This window comes from Martes martes (assembly GCF_963455335.1).
Source record: "Martes martes genome assembly, chromosome: 4".
Taxonomy (NCBI): Eukaryota; Metazoa; Chordata; class Mammalia; order Carnivora; family Mustelidae; genus Martes; species Martes martes.
The window spans coordinates 180,711,673-180,734,093 of record NC_137891.1 but is presented as its reverse complement, the minus strand read 5'-3'; the positions used below and the strand labels follow the sequence as shown (position 1 = coordinate 180,734,093).

Below are 22,421 nucleotides of genomic sequence, written 5' to 3'. Positions count from 1 at the left end.
ACTCTGGGATCATGACCTAAGCCAAAGGCAGATGCTTTAACTCACTGAGCCACCCAGGTGCCCCACTGCTTTTTGATTTCTAAGGGTAACCACAGTTTGGTTTCATTCCTCCCATACACATTCTTCTTCTTCTTTTTTTTTTTTTTTTTTTTTTTGAGAGAGAGAGAGAGAGGGAGAGAGAGTGAGCACGAGCTGTGGGAGGGGCAGAGGGAGAGGGAGAGAGAGAGAACTCCAAGCAAACTCCCTGCTGAGTGTGAGCCCAACACGGGGCTCGATCCCACAGCCCCAAGATCATGACCTGAGCCGAAACCAAGAGTCAGATGTTCAACTGACTGAGCCACCCAGCAGCTCCTCACTTTCACATTCTATGCACAAGCAAATATATGTGTGTCTACATCTAAAAAAAAATGCTTGTGTGGCATCATAATACTCAGTCTTTGCCTTTCTCAATTCATGATACATCTTGGTTCTTCTTCCCTGTCTGCTCTATCTCCTTTTTCGTGACCACATAGCCTCCCCGCACAAGCCTGCACGGTGACTTAGCTAGCTTCTGCCGGTGGCATTCAGGTTGGTAAGCATTTTCCCCGTTCTAAATAATCAACAGTGAAAATCCTTGAACACACGCTCTTGGGAACCTGTGTGAGTTCCACATGGTGACCTGTTCCTCCCAGTCGGTTTCCAGCTTCACTTCCTGAGAGATCGAGGTCTAGTCACCAAGCAGAGACTGTCTAATACTTCAAGTTAGTTACTTGCCCACTCAGCCAGAGCAAATAGAAATGCTTGCCAGGAGACGGCTCCGAGCACATCCTCACCTCTTAGAATCCAGACCCCCAGAAACGGTCAGGCTAACATGCCAAGTGACCCGTGCTGAGACGACACTGGGCCATTGACGAGGTCCTCAGCCACATCCTGTCTCTCCTACCAGTCCTGCAAAAGAGGTATCATCGGCATCACTGTTTTTACAGAGGATTCGGAAACTGAAGCCCAGAGAGGATGAGACATCTATCCGGGGTCACACAGCTCATAAGCAGCAGAGGACTCAGAAAGGAGAGACTGATCTGAAGAAATCCTGCCTTCTTTCTAAACCCATGGTGCAGGCTGTATCACCATGCCTCTTGGAGAAGAGACATAAGGTGGACGCTTAGCTGAGAAGGTAGGTGATGCAAACATCTGTCTACAGGCTGAGTTTGCCAGCCCTGCGGGTTTCTTAGAGCTCCTGGGACCAATGACCGTAAACTTCAGGGCTTAGAACAACGCAGATCCATCAGCTTGCAGTTCTAGAGGTCAGAAGTCCAACCAGTCTCTGTCTCAGGAGGCTGAAACTAAGGTGTCAGCAAAGCTATGCTCCTTCTGGAAGGCCTAGGGGAGAATCCGTCACTGACCTTTTCCAGGTTCTAGGGGCTGCCCCCGATGCCCGGCTCATGGCCCCTTCCAGGAACCACATCGCTCTGCCCTCTGCTTCCACCATCAGAACTTTGTCTCTGACCCTCCTGCCTCCCTCTTAGAAGTATGTTGGATCGGCCACGATGATTCAGGGTGACTGCCCCATCTCAAGGGCCTTCCTGAAACACATCTTCAAAGTCCCTTTTACCATGTCACATAACACCTTCACCAGGTCTGGGGATTAGAATATGAACATCTTTCGGCTTATTATTCTGCTTATCTCGTGCGGTTCCTAGCACAGTGGTTAAGAGCAAGCACATACGTCAGTTCAAATCTTGGCCCTACCGTCTTCTGGCAGATGGAAGTGTGTAATTTCTCTGTGTCTCAGCTAGCCCGACCTGAAACATAGAATTTTCCTTCCAAGGCTGTTGGGAAGATTAAACAATACAAAGTTTACAGAGCTCTTGAAATACCGTGCTCAGTAAATGGGAACTGTCATCTCCCCTGCTGCCTCTTATGGTAATGGGTAACAGAAATTCCACCATTTGAGATTTACTTCTTTGGCTCTTTCCCCAAGGACACAGATACATCTCAGGCCCTTGTTAGCTGACAGAGAAATTGGCCGTTAAATGAAGTCAGGCTCCTCAATAGGACCTAGAGAACCGGGGAAGAATCAGAGAAACATTCCATGGTAGAGGGAGAGGGAGAAACATACTGTCTCTGTCCGTTTCTAGTTTTGCCTGTGGCTCCACTTCGGATGGGAATTTCTCCAGCCTCTTCCCAGATTAGCCAGGGTGAGCCTGCCTAAAAGGAACACTCGGAAGATGATTTGCGGAGATAGACAAGACCTGCCCAGTTAGGCTTGTGGCAGAGCAGGGTGGATCTGGAGTTGGATCCTGGCATGGAAAAGTACTGAAGCTCTTTGCCTCCAGGTGAGAGCTAGAGCAGCTGTCTGAAATGATTATCCCCAGTCCGGGTCTCTCCGAAGTTGGTCTTGCAGAGTGAAGCGAAAGCCAGATTCTGGGTCTCATCTGAGAGCTACATGACTGTTTCTCACCAACCATTTAGAGACTGGAAGATTCCCAAATTCGGTGTCTAAACTTTGTGATGGAATACACACAGCTCTCCAACGTGAACTTGGGTAGGCACCTGCCTGCCAAACAGTTCTCCCCCTTCAATAAGATAATGTTACTCTTTGGGGCTTTCATTCAACCAACAAGTATTTATGGAGCACCTGCAGGGAGCCAGGAGAAAGGGTCCCTAACCACAAGGAGAGCAGGAGGCAGACTTGTAAAGAATTATGTCATTGTGTAGAGTGAGACAAAAGTGACTCCCCTTCCTGAAAGAGAGGGAGAAGCAGGGAACCTTGTCTCGGGGGAAAGAGTAGATGCAGAGCGACAAGGAATTCTTCCAAAGACGGAACAGCACAGGCCCTGGAACCAACCAACTGGGGTCTAATTGTTGATACTTCCCAGCTGTGTGACCTTGGGCAAATGATGACCTCACTTCCTGAAGCCTCAGCTTTCTCTCCTATAAAGTGGGTGTAGCCAAAAAGCATCCCTGGGGTTTTCGTTTTATAAGGATTCAGTGGGCTGGGAAGTGAGTAGCAACCTGGTGATGGGTCCATAGCCAGGAGGTGAGGAATAAGCTGTTACTGTTATATTCATGAAGACCCATCACTGTTTCCCTAAATGCTTTCCTCATCCCCAAATCACAGGTCAGCCCCAGATTTGCCTATTTGTGGACACCAGGGACTCCACGAACTGTTACTGTTCAAGTTAAAAAGCAAGGGTGGGAGGAAACACCCACGTAGGACAACACGGGTATACACACCGTTGGATGATGTGTACCCAAGAACTTGGCAGTTCGGCAGTGAACTTGACTGCGGTCCCACCAGGGTGTCTAATTTCTGTCCTGGACACAGCAGATTCCCAGTAGGAGGCGCCTTCTGTCCTCAGCTGGATTCTCTGACACCCGGCCAGCCGCCTATTGGCTTTTCTCAGGGTTTGAACTTCAAAGAACTGCACGGGGGTGGGGCGGAGAGGTGTGTGGAGAAGGGGATCCCTGACCCGGCCTCTCTTGGAACTAAAAACAATCTAAGATTGGGGGAGGCTGCGGGCTATTTTTCCCTCTAGGCTTAGAATTCAGGTTTTCTGTGGTCTGGCAGAGATCAGATTAGTTTGGGCGCCAGAGAGGCATGGTTCCCGGGCAAAACTCCGGGGTGGGGGGCACTGGTAGAGCCGCCGTCGATGAGAGGCACCCTCACCAGTTGGGCTTTACCCTCCCCAGAGCCAGGCCTCAGGCAGTAGTTCTGGGGCTCTAAGCAGAGGTGGGCCACCCCCCTGCAACCTGGCGGTCAGGACGACGACAGCCGGTGTTTCTTTGGGAAAGTTCTCCGGAAAGCTGGGAATGAAAGCGCCCAGCAGGCAGGATTCTCTGGACAGGGCGTCCGCATCCCGATGCCGGCAGGCGCGGGCCCCCAAATGGGCTCCACCTGGGCGGTACGACCGGGAATCCGCAGGGGGCGCGCCGGGGACCGGGGAGGGACCGATGGGTGGGGGTGGGGCGCCCGGTCGAGGGCAGGAGCAGAGTCGCTTTAAAAAAACAAACAAAAAAACCCTGCTTCCTCCTTTCCTACCTCCACCTATCAGTCACCCCGCAAACCACCAGCCCTGGGCGGTGCAGGCGGGTCCCAGCGCCCCGAACACGCCCAAGGGTGAGGGGGGAGGCGGTGGCCTCCCCAGGAAGTGGGGTGAGAGGCCGGCGCACCGCTCGGCCAGGTGAGCGCCCGGCCAGGTAAAGGCGCGGCAGCTGGGCCCGCAGTGCTGTACCTGCACACTCGCGCCCGAGTTGAGAGCGCGGTGCGGGGAGGGAGGGGCGGTCTCCCAGCGCAACTTAACATTTAAATAACCTGGACTCCTCGGCCGAGTCGCCGTCCTCCATTCCACCGCCACATCCAACTCCGCAGCCCGGGGTGGGATGTCTCGGCTCTGTTCCATTTCCCCATCCCTGCTTAGCCAACTCGGAGTGGCGGGGGTCGGGCGAGGGCTTGGCCCAGCATCCCCCCACCCGCCGGCACCCCCTAATCCGACAAGAGAGAGCGGGTCCCCACCCTCCGCAGCTCGGGTCCGCGCCCCAGTCCTGGGGGTGGCGCTGAGCGCGCAGAGGGAGGGTCGACTGGTGGGCGGCGCCTCTGCGGGCCGGAGGCCGCTCCCGGCCGGCGCCGCCCTCTGTCTCTCGCCGTCCCTCCCTCCTGCACGCCGGCGCTCCGAGGCAGAGCTTCCTGCGTCCCCATCCCGGTCCCGGAGCGGGCGGTGCGCCTTCTCCGCCGCCGCCTCCCTCGACCGAGACCCCCCACCCCGAACCTCCGGCCCTGGGATCGCAGCGCCCCGAAGGAGGCAGCCCGGGGTCGGGGGGGAAGGGACCGGGTCGTGGAGTCCCCGGTCCCCGGCCGCCCGACCGTGACGGAGCTGGACCCGCAGCCGCCCGGGTGAGTCTGCGCCGCCGCGCCCTCCGCCCCGCGGCGTCCCGCGGAGTGACTGTTGGCAGGACCGGGGAGGGAGTCGAGGGCTGTCGGGGTCTGTTTGTCCGCCCGTCTGGGATCTTCCTGTCCCGGGTCCGCCGCCGGGAGGACTCTGAACCCGCACCCACTGGAGCCGCGCCCCGCCAGTGCGGGACACCCCGCCTCCACGGCAGCGCGCTGACCTCGGCGCGGGGAAGGCAGCCGGCCTCCGGGGCCCTCTGTCGGCGAGGTCAGGTGCCGTTCGCCAGGCGGATTTCGAACCCTTGGCCTCGACCGAGAGGCACCTTCCACCCGTGCCTGGAGCAGAACTTCCCAGTACGTCCCCGGAAACGACCCTGGCGCTGCCCGGTCGATCCCTCGTCCCCCAACCCTAACTCTTTTCTGGAAACCGAGGCTTTGGGGAATAGAGATTCGAGTGTATGTTCAACGTGCCAGAGGCAAAAACAAAACAAAAAACAAACAAACAACGGAAAGAAATCGGGCGTGAGCAAAGTGGGGAGACACAGTTTCTTCCCTATGAAATAGGCGTGATAGCCTCCTGGGATGAGGTGGGGCGCTCCTGGGATGAGGTGGGGCGCTCCTGGGATGAGGTGGGGCGCTCCTGGGATGAGGTGAGGCGCTCGTGCCGAGCCCATCGCCAGAGCTTGAAATCCGTACCAGATCTCCTGTCTGCGTCCGGTGGGAGGCGTGTGGCCTGGGAGTGCCAAATTGCAGGGGATGGTCACTTACAGAAAGTAAGTTTTCCTAACCAGGGGGTGGGAGAAACAGGAAACCTGGAGGTCCGTACGGTTCCCCAGCCCAGCCTGGGCCCTCCCTAGCCGGTAGCAGCTTGTGTGGCCCGGGCCAGATCCCCGCTAGCAGTGCGGGTGGTCGGGGAGCCGGGAACCCCCGCGCGGCTGGAGCGCAGCGGGCGGAGCCTGGGTGGGCGGGGCCGGAGCAGCGGGGGCGGAGTCGGAGCCCCGGCGGCTGGAGAGGGGTTTCCCTCCGGTGCTGGCTTTTGGCTTTTGATCGACGTGGTGGTATTCGAGTATGGCTTCTCTAGTGGTAGATCGCCTCTGGGACCTGTGAGCGGCTTTCACACTTTGGAGACTTGTCACACAAGGATCTTGTCCTAAGTTAATAGGAACGAATGGCATAGGGAAGGAGCCCCTTTCCCTCCAAGTGCTTCCCTCCGCCGCTTGCCAGAGGTACTGCCCAGACTGGGGCAAAAGGCAGAAGAGAGGGAGGGGAGGAGGCTGGTGGCGCATCTGTTCTGGGGGATGGTTGGATGATTAGGGCCTCCTGGGCATCAAGCAGGGCCAGGCCTGCCCCCAGGGATACAGGGCCTTGGGACCTCAAGAGCTTCCAGCCTCTTGCACAGTATGTGACAAGTGTTGCTCGGAGGTGGTGATACAGTCGGGCCCTAGCACTGGCTGGCTTCGTGACCCGCCCCACTGAGCCTCCAGTGTCTTCCTCTGTAGGATGGGAGCGATAATCTCCTCGGTGGGACCTTCTCGCCTAGCAGGAAGCTCTGTTACAGGACTTAGGGGAGAACAGGAGAGAGAAGGTAACTCAGGCTGAGGTTGTGCCGGGAGGTCCCGCCAGGAAAAGGATGTTGGAATATGCATCCAGTGTATTGGAGCCCCTCCTGGAGGGGGAGAAAGGGTGTCTGGGCTGATTGAACAGCACAAGCAAAGGCTCGGAGGTACAAAGGTACACACCCAGGGTGTGGTAGGCCTGGCGGGGAGTGCGCTCAGGCAGTGGCAGATGGGTTCGTGGGAAGGTGAGGAGAGTAAAGGGAATGGAGGGTCTGGAATGGGGGCTGGTCATGTGGGACTTTATCATGTGGACGTCTGGGGGCCATTCAACCGATGTTGACTGAGTGCCTTCCAAGGGCCCGGCACTGTTCTAGGTGCTCAGGATGGATCATTGAACAAAAAAGACAAAGACACAGATTCCATTCAAGTTCTTTTAAGGAGGGGAGTCATTTGATCCTCTTGGTATGTGAGGAAGATAATTCTGTCTGTGTGGACGTCAGATGAGACTTTGGGGAAGGCTGCTGGGAGAGAGGAGGCTGGTCGGCGGGCCGGTGGCAGTGGGAATGAAATGGCGGGGAGACGCGGCAGAGATTACCATGTGGTCTTCACACATGACCATTGCTCAAGGGTGAGGTCTGTGGATTTGTTGCGAGGCCCAGACTGCCAGCCTGTCTTCCGACAGAGAGCGCGGGCAAATGCCTGGGACCTTGGCAGGGCCCAAGCCCCTCCAGCTCTGGCTTTCCTGCTCCCTGACTCCAGAAGGCACAAAACCTAGGAGTTTCTGTGTGAGGAATGGCAAAGCTGGACACAGAGCCAGCAGCCCATCTCCTGGGCAACCTGCCTCTTTTAGGGCTCCTGTTTTCCTGGGTCACCGTTCTGGTAAATGTTCTCTCCCTCCGTGGGGCTGGCAGTAAACCCCTCAGGACCCTAGGACTGGAAGAGGAGCTTTGGCTCAGGGCTTCTCTTCTCCCGGTTCCAAATTAAGGTGGAATTCGAGGGACTGAGCAGAGTCTGAAGTGCTGGGAAAGTTCCAGGAGCTCGGATGTGTTCTGTTGGGGATGTGGCAAGGGGTTTGCTTCTGGCTCCTGGCTTTTGCTTTCACTTTGTTGGGAAGCTTGGATGGGCCTTTCTTGCAACTGATAGCTCTAAGACTATTCTCCGTGTCGGAAGTCTCCCTTTGCTTGGAAGGAGGGCACCCTCTGTCTTTCACCAGCCACAGGAGGACCCCAGAATGTCTTGGGTGGAGGGGACCACTCTCGTTTGACAGATAAAACTCCAAGAGGGGAAGAGCACACAGCACGTCAGCAGCAGAACTGGGACTGCCTCCCCCCCCCCCCCCCCCTGCCGACCGCTCTGTGTTCTCCCAGGAGACCTGGCCACATTCAGGTCAGGGACCCGTTTTAGAACCCAGTTGAGTACAGGTTCGGTGGTTTCTCAGCATCTGTGTCCTGCTGGCCGCGTCATAGAGTCCTGCTCCTCCCCAGCCTGGACAGGTGGCCCAGCTTAGCCTGGCAACATTTTTGTTCTCCTCGCCTTGGATTGAACCCTTGGTACACCGGCTGCCTCTCCCAGGAGCTCTGGCTCCCCAAAGAAACAGGTTTTCCCTGCTTCACGCCAGACTGCCCAAGGCACTAGCCAGAGGCAGCCCCCACCCCCAGTCTTTGCGGAGCTCTCCCCCACTAGCTGTGGCCTCAGACTGACTCTTGACTCCTCCCTCCCCTCTGCCCCAACCCTTATCTCCCGATGCTGGTTGGCCCTGCCTTCTATCCAGTGTTGTTTACTTGGGCTAAGCTGCCAACAGTCTCTTATTCTCTCCTGCCCTAGATTTATCAGACCTAGCAGCCCTTAAAACCTGAATGCTGGTCTTTTCAGCTCTTCGAGTTTTGGAACCAGAGGGGAAACTTAGCCATCAAAATATCTAATCTGCTTATTTTACAAATGGGGAAACCGAGGCCCAGGGAAGGGAAGGCACTCGTCTGAGTTCAGAGCTAGGTAGGACTAGACCCCATTTTCTGATTTCAGGGGTGGGTCTTGAAAATAAACCAAAACAATAAAACCAGAGGAGCGCCCCTCAGAACGCTCTTTCTCTCCACGCACCCCCTGGCAAGTGCCGAAGGACCCGGAAGACGAGGGGCGCACGTCAAGGCATATATATCCTGACATTTTCAGGTCCTGTCTGTTCAGACTGGTATGAACGCCAGGGAGTAAGCTAGTGATTAACCCACCTTGTCTGCTATCCTTCTAAGCATACTTGACAATGCACCTGGGAATGGGCGGGTGTTTAATGTTTTCTCTCCCCCCGATTACAAAGGCAGTACATGCTCGCTCTAGAAAACCTGGGAGGAACCCATCACGATATGCCGGCCACCGCCGCTAATAGTTCGGTATTTAACACAGATTTTTTGTTTGCTTGCTTGCTCTGCTGTTTAATATCTGGTTCATCGTCATAATGTGTATTTTCCCTCGTGTGACAGTGCGCCAGTTCTAACCTGCCAATCTCACCGGCTTCTGCCTCTGATGGCTGGAAGGTTTTGTGGCTATGTCAGAACACTCCAGCAACCAAAAATCCTAGCACGCTATGCAGATTATGGACCTCATGGGGCTTTAGGGGGCCATGTCTCTGCACCGCCATGGTGTTTGGGAAAGGGCTGTGTTTACGATCTGAAACAAAGATCCCATTCTCAGTGAGCCTCTTAGAAATGGAGGAGGTTAGCCATCTCGGTGCAATGGGTGTGATCCAAAGAGTATAGGAGGGAAAGAGAAGTCTTCGTTTCCTCTGATTGTTTGCTGGTTGGTTTTTAATCCAGCCAAGTGCTCCCACTCCCCCTTACCACCCCTTGCCCTGATCCCCCTGGGATTAGGCACTAGGATGGCAAGTGTGGGTCCCTAGGAAAATCAGTAATGTACTCGGCTTGCTCGTCTCCAAGCGTTGCCTCTTGGACTACGAGTGTTTCAATGACAAGTCTGAGCAGAGAATTTGCTGCCTACTTAGGAGACCAGGTTGGTAACTTCACCTTTGGGACAGGGTCTCCTGGCGTCATCTCTCACGGTCTAACAGTATCACAGCTTCATTAATGCCATATAAATTGTCAGTGCTCGAGGTGATCTCAGAGGATTCCTTAGGCCATTGTCTACAGACTGTGGGCAGCAACTTAGTGGGTTTTAAAATCAGTGAAGTAGTTTTCCACCGGCTTTTAAAAAGTGACGTAGAAGAAAGCAGACTAGAGACAAAATGCATCTCCTGTCGTGAGAAGCATCCTTTAGTAAAACTTTCATCTCAATTATCTCTATATCTCTATATGCACTGAGTCACCAGATAAATATATTTCCATCTGCATGGTAAGAACCTTGGTCAGTCCTTGCTCCAGTCCATTGGGTTTCTTTTTAAAATGAGGTACAAGGGGGCGCCTGGGTGGCTCAGTGGGTTAAAGCCTCTGTCTTCGGCTCAGGTCATGATCCCGGGGTCCTGGGATCGAGCCCCACATCGGGCTCTCTGCTCAGCAGGAAGCCTGCTTCTCCCTCTCTCTCTGCCTGCCTCTCTGCCTACTTGTGATCTCTGTCTGTCAAATAAATAAATAAAATCTTTAAAAAAAATAAAATAAAATGAGGTACAAGGTGCTTCGTTAGCGCAGTAGGTAGCGCGTCAGTCTCATAAAATGAGGTACGGTTCACATACAATATTATGTGAGTTTCAGGTAGACAGCATTGTGATTTGACATTTGTATCCGTCGCAAAATGATCAACACAGTAAGTCTAGTTACCACCTGTCGCCTGACAAAGTTAATACAATGTTATCGACTATATTCCCCATGTTGTCAGTTACATCCGCATGACTTCTTTGTTTTATAACTGCAAGTTTGTACTTCCTCATCCCCTTCACCCATATTGCCCCCAACAAGCCCTCTCCCCTCTAGCAACCACCAGTCTGGTCTCTGTATTCATGAGTCTAGGGTTTGTCTCATTTTGTTTTCTAAATTCCACATATTTTGAAATCCTGCATGATTTGTCTCTTCCTGTCTGATTTATTTCACTTTGCATGAATCCTCTAGGTCTATGCATGTTGCTGCAAATGGTAAGACTTTCATTCTTTCTTATGGCTCGGTAGTATTTATTTATATATATAAATATTTATATCATGTCTTCTCTACCCACTCATCCATTGATGTATACTTGGGTTGTTTCCATGTCTTGGCTGTTGTAGATAACACTGCAATGAACAGAAGGGTGCATGTATGTTTTCAAATTAGTGTGTTTTTGTTTTCTTCATGTCAATACCCAGGAGTGAAATTGCTAGATCATAAAGTAGTTCTATTTTCAAGTTTTTGAGGAACCTCCACACTTTTTTCTACAGTGGCTGCACCAATTTACAATTCCCACCAGAAGTGCGCAAGGGTTCCCTTTCTCCCACATCCTTGCCAACGCATGTTTTTTCTTATCTTTTTGATGATTGCCATTCTGACAGGGGTGAGGTGGTTTCTCATTGTGGTTCTGATTTGCATTTCCCTGATGATGAGTGATAGTGAGCATCTTTTCATGTGTCTGTTGGCCATCTGGATGTCTTCTTTGGAAAAATCTCTGTTCAGATCATCTGCTTATTTTTTAATCAGATTCTTTGTGGGTTTCTTTTGTTACTGAGCTGTGTGAGTTCTGTATATATTTTGCATATCAACTCCTTATCAGATGTATGATTTGCAAATGTCTTCTCCCATTCTGTAGTTTTTCTTTTCATTTTGTTGATGGTTTTCTTTGCTGTGCAGAAGCTTTTTAGTTTAATATAGTCCCAATTGGGGTTTTTTGGGTTTTTGGTGGGTTTTTTTTGCTTTCACTTTCCTTGTCTTTGGAGTCAGATCCAAAAATCATCACCAAGACCAATGTCCAGGAGCTTACCGCTTGTGTTTCCTCCTGGGAGTTTTGTGGATTCAAGTCCTACATTTAAGTCTTCAGTCCATTGTGAGTTGATTTTTGCATATGGTGTTAACAGTCCACTGCTTTTTATACTGTGATTCTGGGAAACTTGGAATTCTTTGGACGGGTCCCAGAAGCAATCAGGTGTTCGCAGGGACAGAGCTGAGTGGTGGGAGGCAAGGCCAGCTGGAAGGAAGCTCTTTTTACAAATGTTCCAGATGTCAGGGGTGAGAAAGATTCCTTTAAGAAAATTCTGTGGCTTTAAAAACAATACCAAACAGCAGGTTGGAAACCAGTGCTCGTCCAACCACCTCAATTCTTAGAGGCCAGAAAACAGAGAGTCTGTTTGGGACAGATGGGCTCTCTGGCCACACACTCAAGCATCTCTAAGTGTAGACCTCTGACACCTCTCCAAATGACATGCAAAGTCAGTATCAGACACAGCTGTTGGCCCGAGACACACATTCACCACACAGCCCAAGTCCCCCACAGGCAGTGCTGTTTGTGTACACTAGGAATTTAGTGTCTATCATAAAGCCCATAACTATCACACTAATGTCCCAGTTTATATTGCCATGGTGCACAAAACATTCATTTGTTCTGTGCCAGCATCAAAAACCCATCGCAGGATTGGTAAGTCCATTTTGGCATTTCTTCTTTTCTTAATGTGCCCCAGAGCTTTGCTAGCAGAAGCGTCCTGGAGGTGACGGGCCCAAGGTCACCCAGCAGACTGTGGCAGATCCAGGATGAGAACTTGTCATGGTAGGTCAGCTTTTTTTTTTTTTTTTTTTTTACTTACACGATTGTGGCCTCATATGATGTACATTCTGGATGTCTCCAGAAGGTTCTGGTATTTATTTGATGCAGGATATAGAACCCAGTGGCTCTAATTCTTGGTGAATTTTATGTCTTTGCCACATTTTCCTCTCCACATCTGGTCTGGGAAAGAGAGAGAGAAAGAGAAAGAATTTACTTACCTTACCCTTGTCTACATTTTTCCCGCACCTATGGGCATGTACAGGGATACCTAATTTCTTTTTTTTTTTTTTTAAGATTTTATTTATTTATTTGACAGATAGAGATCACAAGTAGGCAGAGAGGCAGACAGAGAGAGAGGGAAGGAGAAGCAGGCTCCCTGCCGAGCAGAGAACCCGATGAGCAGAGAGCCCGATGCGGGGCTCGATCCCAGGACTCCGGGATTATGACCCGAGCAGAAGGTAGAAGCTTTAACCCACTGAACCACCCACACCTGTCTCTGTGTCACGTTTTGGTAATTCTTCCAATATTTCATTTTCGTTTTCATTATTATTATATTTTGTAGAGTGGTCTGTGATCAGTGATCATGACTTGCTGAAAGCTCAGAAGATGGTTAGCATCTTTTAGTAATAATGCATTTCTCGATTATGGTATGGACCTTGTTCTTTTTAGCCATAGTGCTGCTGCACGCTTAACAGACTACAGCCTAGCGTGAACATGACTTTAAATGCCCTGGGAAACTGAAAAAGTCATTTGACTTGTTTTTTTTGCGATATTCACTTTATTCCAGTGCCCTGGAACCGAGCCCGCCATATCTCCGAGGTGTGCCCATGCTGGTTAGGGTTATAAGCATGCTTTGTTGATACTTAGTGGAAGAGAGGGTATGATTAAAAAACAAACGCTTACACTTTGGGACCCCAAATATTACGTCTTCGTTAACTGGAGTTTGGACGGTAGCGATTACTTATGGGAGTTGTCCTTGGGTCAATGTGTTCAAGCAGGGACGAGTGCAAATTCTGCTACGGTGACAGGGGACGTTACCTTTGCATTGCCACAAGCTGTGGCTTTTTACAAATGTACTGGGATGTTCTGTGTGCCAGTGGTGAACTAGAGGGCCGGCTTCTATGTCTTGAGGAGGGAGGGAGCCGGATATAAAGGCGCCGTTGCCATTCAGCTGACAGTGACGACAAAACCCAGGAGAGGGAAGAGGAAATTTCTCCCAGACCTGGATGGAGTGTCAAAGGCAGGCTTTCAGAAAGCTGAATCTATGCTGAAATCAGAAGGTAAACACCAGAAAAGGGTGCACCTGGCTGAAGCAACAGTCTGGGTAAAGGCCCCGAGTTGTGGAAGAGGTTAATTGACATGGGCTGATACTACATGTGTACGGTGGGATGAGAAAAACCTTTATACAGTTTCTTCTTAAAAGTCGTTCGGGAAGTGAGACTCATTCATCCAACCGATATTTATTGAGTTCTTTCTGCAGGCCAGGTGTTCTGGGCTTCGGGGGGACATCGTCCATAAGAGAGACATGGTCCCTGCCCTCATGGAGATGACACCTTATTGGGGCGCAGCAAGGAATCAGTAGATTAGGACACAAGTGAAGTAACCAATAATCATACATTCACAGAACGAAAATCTTTACCATCCCCTTAACTGCATATAGGATCAAGGCTAAGCTAAAACCCTGAGCCTTCAAAGTTCTAAAGACTAGAGTCTCCTAAACACTGGACTCCTTAAGAGTTCAGACTCCGTGTACCTTTCCAGACCCATTGCCACTGCCCCAACCAATGGATGTGTCGTGCGTGAGGAACGAGAACCACTTCCCACCTGCATCTCCCTCCTACGCCCCCACCCATAGCCATGAACCGTGATGGTTTTTCTCTTTCTATTCCTTCTGCTTTTCTGCCTAAACCATTCTCAGTCCTAGACAAAACTCTTAAAAAAAAAAAAACCAACCCAAATTCTATTTATTTTGGAATAATTTTAGATTTATAGAAAAGTTGCAGAAATAATAGCTTTCCTGTATCCTTCACACAGCTTCCCCTGGTGTTAGCATCTTACCTAACATGGCATAGGTCACAAAGCTGCGAAATTCACGTTATTACTCACGAGATGGCAGACTTTATTTGGATGTCGCCAGGTCGTTTTGTTGTTGTTTCTGCTCTGGGATCCATCTCAGGACACCCCACGGCATTCAGTTGTCCTGTCTTCTTCATCTCTTGAGGTCTATCCCAATGTTTTCCTTGAATTGTGTGACCTTGAAAGCTTTGGCGGGTACCGGTCAGTATTCTCTAGAATGCCCCTTACTTTGGGTTTGTTCGATGTTGTCTCATGGTTAGACTGGGATTTGGGGTTTGGGGAAAGAATGCGACAATGGTGAAGTATCCTTATCATCGCAACCCGTCAGGATTTACTTGACCTATGGCCACATGACTCACTGGTGATGCTGACCGTGATCATTTGGTTGAAAGTGGCATCTGCAGGACTTCTCCACTGGAGAATTTCTACAGCCCCTTGTGGGAGGGGGCTTTTAAAGGATGATAGTAAAAGGTAAAATTATCAAAGAAATGACTGAAAATGATTGATAGGTTAGGCTCCTAAAATTAAAAAAAAAAAAACTTCCGTATAGCACATGATAAATTAGAGCCACATTTACAACACACTTTTCAGACAAGGGGCTGTTTCTGAACACATACCGAGCTTTTCGGGTTAGTAAGGAAAAGTCAACTGCCCTCAAGCCATGGAATAAACAAAAACCAAAATGAAACCAAAAACAAACAGATGAAAAAATGGAATAAAGAAGAGATGATGATGGCCAGCAAGCCTGCGGGGAGAAAAGAAAAGAAAAAGAGACAAACAATGTAACAATGTGTAACAATGGTACACGAATATCATCTAATTTATTGTTCCCATTCAAGAGACCCCACAATATCAGGGTCCACATTGGGATCACCCACTGATGTTCCTTTTCTTAAGTTTTTATTGAAATTTCAGGTAGTTAACCTAGAGTGTAATTGTAGTTTGAGGGGGACGGTAGAGTGATTCAGCGCTTCCATTCAACACCCGCCCTCATTACAACAAGTGCACGCCTTACTCGCCTGGGCCGCCCATGGATTCTAGTCTTCTTTAATCCAAGAGAGTTCCCAGACCTTGTTGGATCTTCCGTGGCATTGACATTTTTGAAGAGTTGGACCCAGTGTCTTAATTGCTTCTCCCCTCATGACTGGATGAGTTTTAAACTTTCATGGCAAGACACTGTCACATGTGCTATGGTACAGTTGTCATCACATCCCACCAGGAAGCACAGCAGGTCAGAGCTCAAGAAAGAAGGAGGAGGGGGAGGGGGAGGAGAAGAAATACCTTTGGCCAATAAGCACATGGGGAAAAACACTCAACATTCACCCCCACCATATTAAAGAAAATGACACTTAAAACTGTATCATCTTTCACGCAGGAAATTTTAAACGTCTTGAACATTTCAAAACTTTAAGTTAAAGAAACAATGCCAGTCTTTCACCAGCTCAGGGTGGGGACGAGGACAGTCTGAAATGCGTGTCCAAGCATTAAAAAACACAGCAGTTTCAATACCAAGAATTTATCCAGAGGACACACGATTGTGTAAGGAGTTAGTTTCAATACTGTTATTTTTTGAAAGAGCCATAAAATTAGAAACCACCTCTGCGTCTGGCAGTAGAGGATTGGTTAGTTGGGTAAATTATGAGGCCTGCATGGAATGTTCTTCAGCCACTGAAAGTTACAGTTTAGGTGAATACCGATGATGTGCAGAATCGTTTGTTATATATCAACATTTTAAAAGTTAGGTCACCAAGCCATGTTGCAGTGAGATCTCATTTTTGTTAAAAAAAAAAAAAAAAGAAAAAAGAAAGAAAGAAAGAAAGAAAAAGAAAGAAAGAAAGAAAAGGTATGTTTGTTTATAGAACACACAAGAAAGTCTGAACACAGTCATAGATATTATCAGTAGTTAGGGATGGTGGGGTAATCAGTGGTTTTCATTTCCTTTCTGCTAATCTAGATTTATTAATGTTTGCTTAATAAAGAAGCATTGTTTTCATAATAAGAGAAAAATGTTGAATTTTTTTTTTTTTAAGACTCCCAGGGTTGTAGTGGGTCCCCCAAGGGTGTTTGCTAAGTGACGTGTTTGTGAGCTGTAGGGGGCTTGCATTGGATTAGCCCCTAGTCCAGGTGGTTCTTTTATAATTTTAGCTTTGAGCATCTGGTTCTGCCTTTCCAGACTTAAAGAGCTGAGAGGGGAGCATGGTGAGAATACAGCAGTGCACTCGTCTGCACCTGGGAAAACCATCTGTTACAGGCCGTGTTTCTGTGCCCCGCCCAGATTCACATGTTGAAGCCCAGCTCCCAGCGTTATGGTGTTAGACGGTGGGGCCTTGGGCAGTAATTAGGTTTATTTTTTTTTAAAGATTTTTTTATTAATTTATTTGACAGAGAGAGACACAGCGAGAGAAGGAACACAAGCAGGGGGAGTGGGAGAGGGAGAAGCAGGCTTGCCGCGGAGCAGGGAGCCCGATGTGTGGCTCCATCCCAGGACCCCGGGATCCTGACCTGAGCCAAAGGCAGACGCTTAACGACTGAGCCACCCAGGCGCCCCAGTAATTAGGTTTAGATGAGGTCGTGAGAGTGAGTTTATCACGATGGGATTAGGGCCCTTAAGGGGAGAGGAGGAGAGAGAGAGATCCCCCAGGAGAGGCTCCTGGAGGACACAGCCAGGCCACCGTCTACAAGGCAGGAGGTGGACCCTCACCAGACACGAGATCTACCAGCACCTTGACCTTGGACTTCCAGGGTCAGGGAACAGGGAGGAGTCACTGTCTGTTGATTAAGGTCTGTAGTGGTGGTTATAGCAGCCTGAGCTAAGACAACACCCTCCCAGAGCTGGGTAGATCTCGTGTCTGGTGAGGGTCCACCTCCTGCCTTGTAGGTGGGCGGGAGGATTCACCGCTTGCTGAGCACCCACTGGGTGCCACCCAGAGGGCCAGGAGCTTCACGCGAACGGCCTCACACCGTCCTCAGCGCAGCCAGGGATGTAACAGGCTCGGGCTGCCCCTTGACCCACAGAAGGGGCAATGACATTCGCTTCAACCTGATAAACACAGAGCCTTTCTCTTTGAACTTGGAGAGGGTTTGCCTCGGCAGGCTGTTGAGCCTTCCCTCTACATTCCGGCTTTGTTCTAGCATTTACTGTCTCCATCACCACCACCCCCCCCCCCCCGCACCTGGCTCAAAGTCAGTTAGGTCGAGTGCAGTCTCCCCACGCTTCCCTAAGAAGGTTCTTCCCAGTTCCGACTGCTGGCACCGCGCTGTGTACGGGCCTGATGAAATGGGAGTCACCCGCTGCCTTAGCTCGGGACTGAGTGACTGGAGCTGATCACCCAGGAGAAACAGAGTCACCCCACCCCCGCCCTCTTGAGTGCCATTTTGCCTTTCCCCACCCCATGTGGGTTCTACTCCGCCGCCAGCAACTAAGTTGTCTTTTTCCGCGTCGGTTGATTTGCCCCTTCCCCGTGTCATAGGAAAGGCAGTCACAGTGGCTTGTGTCTAGTTCTTAACTTAAATAACTTTTTCTCAACTCTTTTTGTTTCCTCAGAAAAAAATGTTACCCATGGTAAAAAAAAATCTTTTAAAATCACACACTGGATAAAGGGACAGCCAGGAAAGAAACAGGGATCTGCGTCTCATCTCAGACCCCCAGTCTCGTTCCTCAAAGATAGCCACGGCTCCCTGTTTCTTGGACAGGCTTCCAGAAATGTTCTGTGTGGATGAGGAGCCCTGAAGTTCTGCTTTGCGATGTTCAAGTGTTATCATTGTCCAGATCGTTCTAAGGTTGTCGGGTACTTTTAAACTCGCCATCACTCTTTTTTTTTTTTTTTTAAGATTTTATTCATTTATTTGACAGAGAAAGCTCACAAATAGGCAGAGAGGCAGGCAGAGAGAGAGGGGGAAGCAGGCTCCCTGCTGAGCAGAGAGCCCGATGCGGGGCTCGATCCCAGGACCCTGAGATCACGACCCGAGCCGAAGGCAGCGGCTTAACCCACTGAGCCACCCAGGTGCCCCTCGTCATCACGCTTATCAGGGTCCACGAACCACCTGAAATTTTATGGCAAACTTCCATCTCTGCATTTTTTGGTGGAGGTATCAGTAGCTTTCACCAGGGGTCTGTGCACACACACACACACACACACACGCACAGGAAGAAACATGGCTCACACGAAAAGGCATGGCGAGCGGGTATGAGAGAAGCAAACTTTCACCGATGAAAAGCAGTTACATGTGTAATCAGCGGGGGGTGGGGGGACGTTTCCAAATTTATGGATCACTGGTCCCCAGCGTTGCGGTCGGAAGCCGATGGAGCCATTGAACAGTGTTGTCCCCGGCTAAGGGGAGCTGTGCCCGGCTGAGCCAACAGCCGTGACGTTCACCGAGCTCGTCAGCCCCGCGCTGTTTCTACTGACTCATTGCCTGTGGGGAAGTGTGTTGGCTCTTGCCTGGGATGGAGTTACCCATTCACTGGGAACGTCTCACAGAGAGGAGGAGACAAACTTGCTTCCGACAAGAGGATTTCCAGCTGAAAAGCATTCAGAAAGATTTTAGGGAAATTCCTGGGAGCCAGAGCCATATCTGGTTGGTGCTGAAGGTCGTGAATGTGTGGGGAAATGTCCTTCGTGGGGTCAGTATTGTTGATGGCTTGGTGGGTGCGGAACTATCAGACCCCCCACATCCTTGTTTTCAGGGTGTCTCTGGAGGAGACAGAGTCTGGCTGTCTGGATGGAGAGAGGGTCTGACCTTCCAAGGTATTTCCCATGTTAGTTTAAATGCGTGTCGTGTTTTGCTTATATTAACTCATCAATCCTCATAACTCATGAATCCTTATGACAGTTCAGTGACAGGGGAAACTGAGGCAGGAGTACACTAGCTACTGTGCAAACAGCCCCACATCTCAAGGGCTTGAGACAGTTAGGTCACAGTGTCCCCTGCTGGGTGGGGAAGGTGGGGTCTTTGCTGCACAGGGTCCGCAGGGACCCAGGCTTCTTTCGTCTTCAGCCCTTGGTTTCCAAGGGCTTGGTGAGCTAATAATACCACCTACTAGCTGTAGAGACAAGTTTTATTTATTTATTTTTTTTAAGATTTTATTTATTTGACAGAGAGAGCGAGAGCGCACAAGCAGGAGAACAGTAGAGGGAGAGGGAGAAAGAAGCAGGCTCTCCACCAAGCAGGGAGACCATTGTGGGACTCGATCCCGGGACTCCGGGATCATGGCCTGAGCCGAAAGCAGATGCTTAACCATCTGAGCCACCGAGGCACTTCTAGAGATGGGTTTTCAGCCCAGAAGTCTAGTTCCAGAATCCGTATTCTTTTTTTTTTCTCTCTTTTTTTAAAGATGTATGTATTTATTTATTTATTTGACAGACAGAGATCACAAGGAGGCAGAGAGGCAGACAGAGACAGAGAGGGGGAAGCAGGCTCCCTGATGAGCAGAGAGCCCGAAGTGGGGCTTGATCCCAGGACCCTGAGACCATGACCTGAGTTGAAGGCAGAGGCTTTAACCCACTGAGCCACCCAGGTGTCCCTGGAATCTGTATTCTTAACCACTGCATCATAGGGAGAAGTGGGAGCACTGAGAGCACTGGCTTTTAGCTGGATTTACCCCGTGTGTCCCCAAAGCAGGAGGTAGGGAGAACACGTGGTATTCTAGAGAACACTGGCACCTCATTGCCGCAGTTATCAAGCTCTTCTTCCTAAGGACTGAGCTGGATAAATCTCACGGACATTTTTACCTCATCTTCTGCACATAAAAATGAAGCCTTTCCCCAAAGCAGTTTGCCCCTGAAATAAATGTGCATCAGCCACGTTGCTGCCTGGCCCGTGGATCTTTCCACCACAGACATCAAGCGTGCAGAGCTGACTGCCCCCACGTTGTTGCTTGTTGCAGGGAGAGGAGGTTTTGCTAAGTTTTAGCACCCTGGTTAAAACGGTTTTTTTCCCCATCTGAAGTGTCTTCTTAGGGAAATGACGCAAATGTCCGACATCGAGGCCGGGACAATAGACTGTGGTACGTCCACACAGGGAATGCCGCATGGCCGTTAAACATGGCGGTGATGGAGCCCTTGAGAGACCCAGAAAGACAATTCTAATCTCTTAATGTAAAAAACCAGATTATTAAGGTGGTCCGCTTTTTTCACTTTAAAAAGGATACATAGAAGTTAGAATTTGAATACTTACCATTTCTAAATTTCCTGTAGAGAACCATGCATGACTTTGTATTAAAGTTTCAGATTTAGGGGCGCCTGGGTGGCTCAGTCGTTAAGCACCTACCTTCAGCTCGGGTCATGATCCCAGAGTCCTGGGATCGAGTCCCGCATCGGGCTCCCTGCTCAGTGGAGAGCCTGCTTCTCCCTCTGACTCCTGCTCTCCGGCTCTCCGGTTGTGTGCTCTCTCTCTCTCTGACAAATAAATAAAGAAAATGTTTAAAGTGTCAGCCAAAGGGCGCTCTGGCTGATGTCTGGTTTCTGTCTGCTGCACAGGGAAATACCTCAAATGTTCTGAGTCAGTCTACTTGGAGTCCACATCGATTATACAGAGACTTTAATGCCATCTCTGTAGGGGGGGGGGGGGTGAGGAGGAAACGGTACTAAGCTTGTGCAGCCTTAGCACAGCGTCTCAGTAAACGCCAGCGCTCACGGACAGGTTAGGCCTCAGAAATTCATATGACATAAAATTACATTAATAATACAACATATTTTACACAGGTAGCGTTCCAGAATCTTTTCATCCTCCCAGACAGAAACGGAGGAAGGCTTTTGAAAGGCTTACAGGAGGGATTCTTAAATTTCGGCACATCTTAGAAGCTCCCCCCAAATTTCTCCTCCAGTCGGTCTGGAGGGTTGGGACGCGAGAACTTGACTCTCTCGCTGGCTCCCAGGGGTGCTGATGCTGTTGGCCCAGGACCACACTTGGAGAACCACTGCCGAAGATTGCAGGGGCTGCCGGAAAGGGCAGGTGATGACCTCATTCAGGCCGAACCCGGGAAGCTGGGCCAGTGGGACAGTGGAATTTGGGATTTACGAGAAGAATTAGATCTTACCCTGGAATGGGGGCGGGGAGCAGAAATGCAGATGAAACGGGAACCAAGGGACCAGGGTGTCCAGCCACCCAGGCGAGACCGCAGGGAGGGTAGTGGAGAAGTCTGTGGGCAGCTCTGGCCTGGTGGGTGCCCAGCCAGGAGCCCGGTGACAGGCCTGGGGACACTTTGGTCAGCAGGACCAGCCGTCAGAGAGGTGGACACAGATCAGACAGCAGGACGGGCTCAAACCCGCTGGGCCCCACGGGACCTGTCCGTCACCACATCTACCTCATATGCACATTGGCTGGCCACTTCTTCACCTCCAGCGTCCAGACTTCCCGCAGACCCCTCTTTGGGCCAGCTCGAGCCTCGAGCCTGTGGGAAGGAAGGTTCCGGGGAAAGCAAGTCCAGCTTCCCAGGTTGACACAGTGTAAGCTCCCGTAGCAGATCAGTCGGTCCCTGCCGGGGAGCTGCCTCCCGGAGCCCGCAGGTGCTTTGGGGAGCCTGGCTGGGGGCTCCCCCTCTCCCAGCAGGACCTTCTGCCTGACACAGAGGTGCCCCCCGCCCAGCGATCCTCTGCTCATAGCATCAATCAGCTGGATTTAAAAAAAACAGATGCCCAGGCCCCAGCCCAGGCCTCTGACGATGGAACCCAGGAATCTGGATTTTTCACTTGCTCTGCCGTTGATTCTGACACCCAGCCAAGTTGGGAACTCCTGACATGTGGAGCGGAAAGGACGCTCTGGGGCCAGACAGACCTGAGTTGGAATTCTGGTTCTCTGGTTTTTAGCTTTGTGATCTCAGGCAAGTGGCTTACCCTTTCTTTTTCTTTCTTTCTTTTTTTTATTTTTTAAGATTTTATTTATTTATTTGACAGACGGGGATCACAAGTAGGCAGAGGGGCGGGCAGAGAGAGAGGAGGAAGCAGGCTCCCCGCGGAGCAGAGAGCCCGACACGGGGCTCAATCCCAGGACCCTGAGATCTTGACCTGAGCCAAAGGCAGAGGCTTAACCCACTGAGCCACCCAGCCCCTGGCTTAGCCTTTCCTAGGTGGTACTGTTGAGTCCTCTATAAAATGGGCATAATGCCTGCCTTCCCCATGGGGGGTCATGGGGACCGAATGACAGAATGTATCACAAACTTCTGGTATTTGACTATTACGGTGCTTGATATAGTCAATAACTGTGCATAGACACATCCAGGGGGATGTGTCAGACAGGCCCAGAGTCTTCTCTTTCTT

At 50.6% G+C, this 22,421-nt stretch overlaps 1 protein-coding gene across 1 annotated transcript in view; it reads left to right on the top strand.

Annotated features, from left to right (window-relative positions):
- Positions 1–4,654: 4,654 nt before the first annotated feature.
- TMEM51 (transmembrane protein 51) overlaps positions 4,655–22,421 on the top strand; it is a 55,580-nt gene continuing 37,813 nt past the window's right edge. The window contains exon 1 of the mRNA XM_080801387.1: positions 4,655–4,873. The gene's annotated coding sequence lies outside the window, so the exon portion shown is untranslated. The remainder of the gene's footprint in view (positions 4,874–22,421) is intronic.